This window comes from Macrosteles quadrilineatus, unplaced genomic scaffold, assembly GCF_028750875.1.
Source record: "Macrosteles quadrilineatus isolate MER2022 unplaced genomic scaffold, UCM_ALF_1.0 Scaffold_9__3_contigs__length_116548681, whole genome shotgun sequence".
NCBI lineage: Eukaryota > Metazoa > Arthropoda > Insecta > Hemiptera > Cicadellidae > Macrosteles > Macrosteles quadrilineatus.
Window position 1 is genome coordinate 98,499,699 of NW_026542602.1, and position 12,739 is coordinate 98,512,437.

The window sequence follows — 12,739 nt, forward strand, 5'->3', positions numbered from 1 at the left end:
GTTGTAAACTTGTTCCAAAACAGTTGTAAACTTGTTCCAAAACAGTTGTAAACTTGTTTGAAAACAGTTGGAAAACTTGTTTAAAACAGTTGTAAACTTGTTCCAAATTAGTTGTAAAATCGTTCCTAATTAGTTGTAAACTTTTTCCAAAATAGTTGTTAACTTGTTTTAGAAACATTCTTGAACTTATTTCAAAAAAATTGTTAACTTGTTCTAAACCAGTTGTAAACTTGTTCCAAAACAGTTGTGAACTTGTTTTATAACAGTTAGAAAACTTGTTCCGAAACAGTTGTGAACTTGTTTTAAAACAGTTGTATACTTGTTCCAAACTAGTTCTAAACTTGTTCCAAAACAATTGTGAACTTGTTTTAAAACAGTTGTGAACTTGTTTCTTACTAGTTCTGAACTGGTTTTCAAACAGTTGAAAAACATGTTTTAACACAGTTGTAAAATTGTTTCAAACTAGAGTTGAACTTGTTCCAAACTAGTTCTGAACTTGTTTTAAAACAGTTGTAAACTTGTTCCAAAACAGTTTTGAACTTGTTTAAGAACAGTTGTAAACTTGTTCCGAAACAGTTGTAAACTTGTTGCGAAACAGTTGTGAACTTGTTTTAAAACAGTTGTAAACTTGTTCCAACCCAGTTGTAAACTTGTTCCAAAACAGTTGTGAACTAGTTTCAAAACAGTTTTTAACGTGTTCCAAAAGAGTTGTAAACTTGTTCCAAAACCGTTGTGAACTTGTTCCAAACCAGTTGTAAACTTGTTCCAAAACCGCTGTGAACTTGTTCCAAACCAGTTGTAAACCTTTTCCAAAATAGTTGTGAACTTGATTTAAAACATTTAGAAAACTTGTTCCGAAACAAATGTAAACTTTTTCCGAAACAGTTGTAAACTTGTTCCGAAACAATTGTAAACCCCTTCCAACCTGGTTCTTAACTTGTTCCGAAACAGTTGTAAACTTGTTCCCAACTAGTTCAAAAACTTGTTCCAAAACAGTTTTGAACTAGTTTCAAAACATATTTAAACTTGTTCCAAAACCGTTGTAAACTTGTTCCAAAACAGTTGTGAACTTGTTTAAAAACAGTTGGAAAACTTGTTCCGAAACAGTTGTAAACTTGTTTCAAACTAGTTCTAAACTTGTTTTAAAACCGCTGAAAAACTTGTTTTATCACAGTTGTAAACTTTTTCCAAACTAATTCTGAACTTGTTCCAAACTAGTTCTGAACTTGTTCCAAACTAGTTCTGAACTTGTTTTAAAACAGTTTTGAGCTTGTTCCAACCCAGTTGTAAACTTGTTGCTAAACAGTTGTGAACTGGTTTCAAAACAGTTGTAAACTTGTTCCAAAACAGTTGTTAACTTGTTCCAAAACAGTTGTAAACTTGTTCCAAACCAGTTGTAAACTTGTTCCAAAATAGTTGTGAACTTGATTTAAAACATTTAGAAAACTTGTTCCGAAACAAATGTAAACTTTTTCCGAAACAGTTGTAAACTTGTTCCAGACTAGTTCTAAACTTGTTCCGAAACAGTTGTAAACTTGTTCCGAAACAGTTGTAAACTTGTTCCGAAACAATTGTAAACCTGTTCCAACCTGGTTCTAAACTTGTTCCGAAACAGTTGTAAACTTGTTCCCAACTAGTTCAAAAACTTGTTCCAAAACAGTTTTGAACTAGTTTCAAAACATATTTAAACTTGTTCCAAAACCGTTGTAAACTTGTTCCAAAACAGTTGTGAACTTGTTAAAAAACATTTAGAAAACTTGTTCCGAAACAGTTGTAAACTTGTTTCAAACTAGTTCTAAACTTGTTTTAAAACCGTTGAAAAACTTGTTTTAACACAGTTGTAAACTTGTTCCAAACTAGTTCTGAACTTGTTCCAAACTAGTTCTGAACTTGTTTTAAAACAGTTGTGAACTTGTTTTAAAACAGTTGTAAACTTGTTCCAACCCAGTTGTAAACTTGTTGCTAAACAGTTGTGAACTGGTTTCAAAACATTTGTAAACTTGTTCCAAAACAGCTGTAAACTTGTTCCAAAACCGTTGTGAACTTGTTCCAAACCAGTTGTAAACTTGTTCCAAAACCGCTGTGAACTTGTTCCAAACCAGTTGTAAACCTTTTCCAAAATAGTTGTGAACTTGATTTAAAACATTTAGAAAACTTGTTCCGAAACAAATGTAAACTTTTTCCGAAACAGTTGTAAACTTGTTCCGAAACAATTGTAAACCCCTTCCAACCTGGTTCTTAACTTGTTCCGAAACAGTTGTAAACTTGTTCCCAACTAGTTCAAAAACTTGTTCCAAAACAGTTTTGAACTAGTTTCAAAACATATTTAAACTTGTTCCAAAACCGTTGTAAACTTGTTCCAAAACAGTTGTGAACTTGTTTAAAAACAGTTGGAAAACTTGTTCCGAAACAGTTGTAAACTTGTTTCAAACTAGTTCTAAACTTGTTTTAAAACCGCTGAAAAACTTGTTTTATCACAGTTGTGAACTTTTTCCAAACTAATTCTGAACTTGTTCCAAACTAGTTCTGAACTTGTTCCAAACTAGTTCTGAACTTGTTCCAAACTAGTTCTGAACTTGTTTTAAAACAGTTGTGAACTTGTTCCAACCCAGTTGTAAACTTGTTGCTAAACAGTTGTGAACTGGTTTCAAAACAGTTGTAAACTTGTTCCAAAACAGTTGTTAACTTGTTCCAAAAACGTTGTAAACTTGTTCCAAACCAGTTGTAAACTTGTTCCAAAATAGTTGTGAACTTGATTTAAAACATTTAGAAAACTTGTTCCGAAACAAATATAAACTTTTTCCGAAACAGTTGTAAACTTGTTCCAGACTAGTTCTAAACTTGTTCCGAAACAGTTGTAAACTTGTTCCGAAACAGTTGTAAACTTGTTCCGAAACAATTGTAAACCTGTTCCAACCTGGTTCTAAACTTGTTCCGAAACAGTTGTAAACTTGTTCCCAACTAGTTCAAAAACTTGTTCCAAAACAGTTTTGAACTAGTTTCAAAACATATTTAAACTTGTTCCAAAACCGTTGTAAACTTGTTCCAAAACAGTTGTGAACTTGTTAAAAAACATTTAGAAAACTTGTTCCGAAACAGTTGTAAACTTGTTTCAAACTAGTTCTAAACTTGTTTTAAAACCGTTGAAAAACTTGTTTTAACACAGTTGTGAACTTGTTTTAAAACAGTTGTAAACTTGTTCCAACCCAGTTGTAAACTTGTTGCTAAACAGTTGTGAACTGGTTTCAAAACAGTTGTAAACTTGTTCCAAAACAGCTGTAAACTTGTTCCAAAACCGTTGTGAACTTGTTCCAAACCAGTTGTAAACTTGTTCCAAAATAGTTGTGAACTTGATTTAAAACATTTAGAAAACTTTTTCCGAAACAGTTGTAAACTTGTTCCGAAATAATTTTAAACCTGTTCCAACCTGGTTCTAAACTTGTTCCGAAACAGTTATAAACTTGTTCCAAACTAGTTCTAAACTTGTTCCAAAACAGTTTTGAATTAGTTTCAAAACATATGTAAACTTGTTCCAAAACAGTTGTAAACTTGTTCCAAAACAGTTGTAAACTTGTTCCAAAACAGTTGTAAACTTGTTTGAAAACAGTTGGAAAACTTGTTTAAAACAGTTGTAAACTTGTTCCAAATTAGTTGTAAAATCGTTCCTAATTAGTTGTAAACTTTTTCCAAAATAGTTGTTAACTTGTTTTAGAAACATTCTTGAACTTATTTCAAAAAAATTGTTAACTTGTTCTAAACCAGTTGTAAACTTGTTCCAAAACAGTTGTGAACTTGTTTTATAACAGTTAGAAAACTTGTTCCGAAACAGTTGTGAACTTGTTTTAAAACAGTTGTATACTTGTTCCAAACTAGTTCTAAACTTGTTCCAAAACAATTGTGAACTTGTTTTAAAACAGTTGTGAACTTGTTTCATACTAGTTCTGAACTGGTTTTAAAACAGTTGAAAAACATGTTTTAACACAGTTGTAAAATTGTTTCAAACTAGAGTTGAACTTGTTCCAAACTAGTTCTGAACTTGTTTTAAAACAGTTGTAAACTTGTTCCAAAACAGTTTTGAACTTGTTTAAGAACAGTTGTAAACTTGTTCCGAAACAGTTGTAAACTTGTTGCGAAACAGTTGTGAACTAGTTTCAAAACAGTTGTAAACTTGTTCCAAAAGAGTTGTAAACTTGTTCCAAAACCGTTGTGAACTTGTTCCAAACCAGTTGTAAACTTGTTCCAAAACCGCTGTGAACTTGTTCCAAACCAGTTGTAAACCTTTTCCAAAATAGTTGTGAACTTGATTTAAAACATTTAGAAAACTTGTTCCGAAACAAATGTAAACTTTTTCCGAAACAGTTGTAAACTTGTTCCGAAACAATTGTAAACCCCTTCCAACCTGGTTCTTAACTTGTTCCGAAACAGTTGTAAACTTGTTCCCAACTAGTTCAAAAACTTGTTCCAAAACAGTTTTGAACTAGTTTCAAAACATATTTAAACTTGTTCCAAAACCGTTGTAAACTTGTTCCAAAACAGTTGTGAACTTGTTTAAAAACAGTTGGAAAACTTGTTCCGAAACAGTTGTAAACTTGTTTCAAACTAGTTCTAAACTTGTTTTAAAACCGCTGAAAAACTTGTTTTATCACAGTTGTAAACTTTTTCCAAACTAATTCTGAACTTGTTCCAAACTAGTTCTGAACTTGTTCCAAACTAGTTCTGAACTTGTTTTAAAACAGTTGTGAGCTTGTTCCAACCCAGTTGTAAACTTGTTGCTAAACAGTTGTGAACTGGTTTCAAAACAGTTGTAAACTTGTTCCAAAACAGTTGTTAACTTGTTCCAAAACCGTTGTAAACTTGTTCCAAACCAGTTGTAAACTTGTTCCAAAATAGTTGTGAACTTGATTTAAAACATTTAGAAAACTTGTTCCGAAACAAATGTAAACTTTTTCCGAAACAGTTGTAAACTTGTTCCAGACTAGTTCTAAACTTGTTCCGAAACAGTTGTAAACTTGTTCCGAAACAGTTGTAAACTTGTTCCGAAACAATTGTAAACCTGTTCCAACCTGGTTCTAAACTTGTTCCGAAACAGTTGTAAACTTGTTCCCAACTAGTTCAAAAACTTGTTCCAAAACAGTTTTGAACTAGTTTCAAAACATATTTAAACTTGTTCCAAAACCGTTGTAAACTTGTTCCAAAACAGTTGTGAACTTGTTAAAAAACATTTAGAAAACTTGTTCCGAAACAGTTGTAAACTTGTTTCAAACTAGTTCTAAACTTGTTTTAAAACCGTTGAAAAACTTGTTTTAACACAGTTGTAAACTTGTTCCAAACTAGTTCTGAACTTGTTCCAAACTAGTTCTGAACTTGTTTTAAAACAGTTGTGAACTTGTTTTAAAACAGTTGTAAACTTGTTCCAACCCAGTTGTAAACTTGTTGCTAAACAGTTGTGAACTGGTTTCAAAACATTTGTAAACTTGTTCCAAAACAGCTGTAAACTTGTTCCAAAACAGTTGTGAACTTGTTCCAAACCAGTTGTAAACTTGTTCCAGACTAGTTCTAAACTTGTTCCGAAACAGTTGTAAACTTGTTCCGAAACAGTTGTAAACTTGTTCCGAAACAATTGTAAACCCGTTCCAACCTGGTTCTAAACTTGTTCCGAAACAGTTGTAAACTTGTTCCCAACTAGTTCAAAAACTTGTTCCAAAACAGTTTTGAACTAGTTTCAAAACAGTTGTAAACTTGTTCCAAAACAGTTGTATACTTGTTCCAAAACTGTTGTGAACTTGTTCCAAACCAGTTGTAAACTTGTTCCAAAATAGTTGTGAACTTGTTAAAAAACATTTGGAAAACTTGTTCCGAAACAGTTGTAAACTTGTTTCAAACTAGTTCTAAACTTGTTTTAAAACCGTTGAAAAACTTGTTTTAACACAGTTGTGAACTTGTTTTAAAACAGTTGTAAACTTGTTCCAACCCAGTTGTAAATTTGTTGCTAAACAGTTGTGAACTGGTTTCAAAACAGTTGTAAACTTGTTCCAAAACAGCTGTAAACTTGTTCCAAAACCGTTGTGAACTTGTTCCAAACCAGTTGTAAACTTGTTCCAAAATAGTTGTGAACTTGATTTAAAACATTTAGAAAACTTGTTCCGAAACAAATGTAAACTTTTTCCGAAACAGTTGTATACTTGTTCCGAAATAATTTTAAACCTGTTCCAACCTGGTTCTAAACTTGTTCCGAAACAGTTATAAACTTGTTCCAAACTAGTTCTAAACTTGTTCCAAAACAGTTTTGAATTAGTTTCAAAACATATGTAAACTTGTTCCAAAACAGTTGTAAACTTGTTCCAAAACAGTTGTAAACTTGTTCCAAAACAGTTGTAAACTTGTTCCAAATTAGTTGTAAAATCGTTCCTAATTAGTTGTAAACTTTTTCCAAAATAGTTGTTAACTTGTTTTAGAAACATTCTTGAACTTATTTCAAAAAAATTGTTAATTTGTTCTAAACCAGTTGTAAACTTGTTCCAAAACAGTTGTGAACTTGTTTTATAACAGTTAGAAAACTTGTTCCGAAACAGTTGTGAACTTGTTTTAAAACAGTTGTATACTTGTTCCAAACTAGTTCTAAACTTGCTCCAAAACAATTGTGAACTTGTTTTAAAACAGTTGTGAACTTGTTCCAAACTAGTTCTGAACTTGTTTTAAAACAGTTGTAAACTTGTTCCAAAACAGTTTTGAACTTGTTTAAGAACAGTTGTAAACTTGTTCCGAAACAGTTGTAAACTTGTTGCGAAACAGTTGTGAACTTGTTTTAAAACAGTTGTAAACTTGTTCCAACCCAGTTGTAAACTTGTTCCAATACAGTTGTGAACTAGTTTCAAAACAGTTTTTAACGTGTTCCAAAAGAGTTGTAAACTTGTTCCAAAACCGTTGTGAACTTGTTCCAAACCAGTTGTAAACTTGTTCCAAAACCGCTGTGAACTTGTTCCAAACCAGTTGTAAACCTTTTTCAAAATAGTTGTGAACTTGATTTAAAACATTTAGAAAACTTGTTCCGAAACAAATGTAAACTATTTCCGAAACAGTTGTAAACTTGTTCCGAAACAATTGTAAACCCCTTCCAACCTGGTTCTTAACTTGTTCCGAAACAGTTGTAAACTTGTTCCCAACTAGTTCAAAAACTTGTTCCAAAACAGTTTTGAACTAGTTTCAAAACATATTTAAACTTTTTCCAAAAACGTTGTAAACTTGTTCCAAAACAGTTGTGAACTTGTTTAAAAACAGTTGGAAAACTTGTTCCGAAACAGTTGTAAACTTGTTTCAAACTAGTTCTAAACTTGTTTTAAAACCGCTGAAAAACTTGTTTTATCACAGTTGTAAACTTTTTCCAAACTAGTTCTGAACTTGTTCCAAACTAGTTCTGAACTTGTTCCAAACTAGTTCTGAACTTGTTCCAAACTAGTTCTGAACTTGTTCCAAACTAGTTCTGAACTTGTTCCAAACTAGTTCTGAACTTGTTTTAAAACAGTTGTGAACTTGTTTTAAAACAGTTGCGAACTTGTTTCATACTAGTTCTGAACTGGTTTTAAAACAGTTGAAAAACTTGTTTTAACACAGTTGTAAACTTGTTTTAAACTAGAGTTGAACTTGTTCCAAACTAGTTTTGAACTTGTTTTTAAACAGTTGTGAACTTGTTTTTGACCAGTTGTAAACTTGTTCCAAAACAGTTTTGAACTTGTTTAAGAACAGTTGTAAACTTGTTCCGAAACAGTTGTAAATTTGTTGCGAAACAGTTGTGAACTTGTTCCAAAACAGTTGTGAACTAGTTTCAAAACAGTTGTTAACGTGTTCCAAAAGAGTTGTAAACTTGTTCCAAAACCGTTGTGAACTTGTTCCAAACCAGTTGTAAACTTGTTCCAAAATAGTTGTGAACTTGATTTAAAACATTTAGAAAACTTGTTCCGAAACAAATGTAAACTTTTTCCGAAACAGTTGTAAACTTGTTCCAGACTAGTTCTAAGCTTGTTCCGAAACAGTTGTAAACTTGTTCCGAAACAGTTGGAAACTTGTTCCGAAACAGTTGTAAACTTGTTCCCAAATAGTTCAAAAACCTGTTCCAAAACAGTTTTGAACTAGTTTCAAAACATATTTAAACTTGTTCCAAAACCGTTGTAAACTTGTTCCAAAACAGTTGTGAACTTGTTTAAAAACAGTTGGAAAACTTCTTCCGAAACAGTTGTAAACTTGTTTCAAACTAGTTCTAAACTTGTTTCAAAACCGTTGGAAAACTTGTTTTAACACATTTGTAAACTTGTTCCAAACTAGTTCTGAACTTGTTCCAAACTAGTTCTGAACTTGTTCCAAACTAGTTCTGAACTTGTTTTAAAACAGTTGTGAACTTGTTTTAAAACAGTTGTAAACTTGTTCCAACCCAGTTGTAAACTTCTTGCTAAACAGTTGTGAACTTGTTCCAAAACAGTTGTAAACTTGTTCCAAAACAGTTGTGAACTTGTTTTAAAACAGTTGAAAAACTTGTTTAAAAAATGTAAACTTGTTCCAAATTAGTTGTAAACTGATGTACATCGTAATTTCCCATATTAGTTAATTTAAACTACAATATATTCAAAGTTGAAATAAAAGTGATATTTTCACGTTTGGGGGCGCTGATATAGGCACCCCCAAACGTAACCACAACTGAACACGATTTCATAAAAGGATGGTTTGTCTAATTGCAGTATCCTAGGTCAATGTTGACGTTGTTCCAAACTAGTTCTAAATTTGTTCCAAAACAGTTTTAAACTAGTTTAAAAACATATGTAAACTTATTCCAAAACAGTTGTAAACTTGTTCCAAAACAGTTGTGAACTTGTTTGAAAACAGTTGGAAAACTTGTTTAAAACAGTTGTAAACTTGTTCCAAATTAGTTGTAAACTCGTTCCTAATTAGTTGTAAGCTTTTTCCAAAATAGTTGTAAACTTGTTTTAAAACATTCTTGAACTTATTTCAAAAAAATTGTTAACTTGTTCCAAACCAGTTGTAAACTTGTTCCAAACCAGTTGTAAACTTGTTCCAAAACAGTTGTGAACTTGTTTTAAAACAGTTAGAAAACTTGTTCCAAAACAGTTGTGAACTTGTTTTAAAACAGTTGTATACTTGTTCCAAACTAGTTCTAAACTTGTTCCAAAATAGTTGTGAACTTGTTTTAAAACAGTTGTGAACTTGTTTTAAAACAGTTGTGAACTTGTTTCATACTAGTTCTTAACTGGTTTTAAAACAGTTGAAAAACATTGTTTTAACACAGTTGTAAACTTGTTTCAAATTAGAGTTGAACTTGTTCCAAACTAGTTCTGAACTTGTTTTAAAACAGTTGTGAACTTGTTTTAAAACAGTTGTAAACTTGTTCCAAAACAGTTTTGAACTTGTTTAAGTACAGTTGTAAACTTGTTCCGAAACAGTTGTAAACTTGTTGCGAAACAGTTGTAAACTTGTTCCAACCAAGTTGTAAACTTGTTCCAAAACAGTTGTGAACTAGTTTCAAAACAGTTGTTAACGTGTTCCAAAAGAGTTGTAAACTTGTTCCAAAACCGTTGTGAACTTGTTCCAAACCAGTTGTAAACTTGTTCCAAAATAGTTGTGAACTTGATTTAAAACATTTAGAAAACTTGTTCCGAAACAAATGTAAACTTTTTCCGAAACAGTTGTAAACTTGTTCCAGACTAGTTCTAAACTTGTTCCGAAACAGTTGTAAACTTGTTCCGAAACAGTTGTAAACTTGTTCCGAAACAGTTGTAAACTTGTTCCGAAACAATTGTAAACCTGTTCCAACCTGGTTCTAAACTTGTTCCGAAACAGTTGTAAACTTGTTCTCAACTAGTTCAAAAACTTGTTCCAAAACAGTTTTGAACTAGTTTCAAAACATATTTAAACTTGTTTCAAAACCGTTGTAAACCGTTGTAAAAAATGTTCTAAACTTGTTTTAAAACCGTTGAAAAACTTGATTTTAACATAGTTGTAAACTTGTTTCAAACTAGTTCTGAACTTGTTCCAAACTTGTTCTGAACTTGTTCCAAACTAGTTCTGAACTTGTTCCAAGATAGTTCTGAACTTGTTCCAAACTAGTTCTGAACTTGTTCCAAACTAGTTCTGAACTTGTTTTAAAACAGTTGTGAACTTGTTTTAAAACAGTTGTAAACTTGTTCCAACCCAGTTGTAAACTTGTTGCTAAACAGTTATGAACTGGTTTCAAAACAGTTGTAAACTTGTTCCAAAACAGTTGTGAACTTGTTCCAAACCAGTTGTAAACTTGTTCCAAAATAGTTGTGAACTTGATTTAAAACATTTAGAAAACTTGTTCCGAAACAAATGTAAACTTTTTCCGAAACAGTTGTAAACTTTTTCCAGGCTAGATCTAAACTTGTTCCGAAATAGTTGTAAACTTGTTCCGAAACAGTTGTAAACTTGTTCCGAAACAATTGTAAACCTGTTCCAACCTGGTTCTAAACTTGTTCCGAAACAGTTGTAAACTTGTTCCCAACTAGTTCAAAAACTTGTTCCAAAACAGTTTTGAACTAGTTTCAAAACATATTTAAACTTGTTCCGAAACAGTTGTAAACTTGTTTCAAACTAGTTCTAAACTTGTTTTAAAACAGTTGAAAAACTTGTTTTAACACAGTTGTAAACTTGTTCTAAACTAGTTCTGAACTTGTTCCAAACTAGTTTTGAACTTGTTCCAAACTAGTTCTGAACTTGTTTTAAAACAGTTGTGAACTTGTTTTAAAATAGTTGTAAACTTGTTCCAACCCAGTTGTAAACTTTTTGCTAAACAGTTGTAAACTGGTTTCAAAACAGTTGTTAACTTGTTCCAAAACAGTTGTAAACTTGTTCCAAAACAGTTGTGAACTTGTTTTAAAACAGTTGAAAAACTTGTTTAAAAATGTAAACTTGTTCCAAATTAGTTGTAAACTGATGTACATCGTAATTTCCCATATTAGTTAATTTAAACTACAATATATTCATAGTTGAGATAAAAGTGATATTTTCACGTTTGGGGGCGCTGATATAGGCACCCCCAAACGTAACCACAACTGAACACGATTTCATAAAAGGATGGTTTGTCTAATTGCAGTATCCTAGGTCAATGTTGACGTTGTTCCAAACTAGTTCTATATTTGTTCCAAAACAGTTTTGAACTAGTTTAAAAGCATATGTAAACTTATTCCAAAACAGTTGTAAACTTGTTCCAAACCAGTTGTAAACTTGTTCCAAAACAGTTGTGAACTTGTTTTAAAACAGTTAGAAAACTTGTTCCGAAACAGTTGTGAACTTGTTTTAAAACAGTTGTATACTTGTTCCAAACTAGTTCTAAACTTGTTCCAAAATAGTTGTGAACTTGTTTTAAAACAGTTATGAACTTGTTTTAAAACAGTTGTGAACTTGTTTCATACTAGTTCTGAACTGGTTTTAAAACAGTTGAAAAACTTGTTTTAACACAGTTGTAAACTTGTTTCAAACTAGAGTTGAACTTGTTCCAAACTAGTTCTGAACTTGTTCCAAACTAGTTCTGAACTTGTTCCAAACTAGTTCTGAACTTGTTTTAAAACAGTTGTGAACTTGTTCCAAACTAGTTCTGAACTTGTTCCAAACTAGTTCTGAACTTGTTTTAAAACAGTTGTGAACTTGTTTTAAAACAGTTGTAAACTTGTTCCAACCCAGTTGTAAACTTGTTGCTAAACAGTTGTGAACTGGTTTCAAAATAGTTGTAAACTTGTACCAAAACAGTTGTAAACTTGTTCCAAAACCGTTGTGAACTTGTTCCAAACCAGTTGTAAACTTGTTCCAAAATAGTTGTGAACTTGATTTAAAACATTTAGAAAACTTGTTCCGAAACAAATGTAAACTTTTCCGAAACAGTTGTAAACTTGTTCCAGACTAGTTCTTAACTTGTTTCGAAACAGTTGTAAACTTGTTCCGAAACAGTTGTAAACTTGTTCCGAAACAATTGTAAACCTGTTCCAACCTGGTTCTAAACTTGTTCCGAAACAGTTGTGAACTTGTTCCCAACTAGTTCAAAAACTTGTTTCAAAACAGTTTTGAACTAGTTTCAAAACGATTTAAACTTGTTCCGAAACAGTTGTAAACTTGTTTCAAACTAGTTCTAAACTTGTTTTAAAACCGTTGAAAAACTTGTTTTATCACAGTTGTAAACTTTTTCCAAACTAGTTCTGAACTTGTTCCAAACTAGTTCTGAACTTGTTCCAAACTAGTTCTGAACTTGTTTTAAAACAGTTGTGAACTTGTTTTAAAACAGTTGTAAACTTGTTCCAACCCAGTTGTAAACTTGTTGCTAAACAGTTGTGAACTGGTTTCAAAACAGTTGTAAACTTGTTCCAAAACAGTTGTAAACTTGTTCCAAAACCGTTGTGAACTTGTTCCAAACCAGTTGTAAACTTGTTCCAAAATAGTTGTGAACTTGATTTAAAACATTTAGAAAACTTGTTCCGAAACAAATGTAAACTTTTTCCGAAACAGTTGTAAACTTGTTCCAGACTAGTTCTAAACTTGTTCCGAAACAGTTGTAAACTTGTTCCGAAACAGTTGTAAACTTGTTCCGAAACAATTGTAAACCTATGTCATCTGTGTTCAATCTATGTCATCCATCTGTTTATCTTTGTATAAAACCCGGCTGAGGTTGTGGTGGTAATTTAAAATCGTGATTCCTGATTATTCTTGATCTTCTTTTTATGAC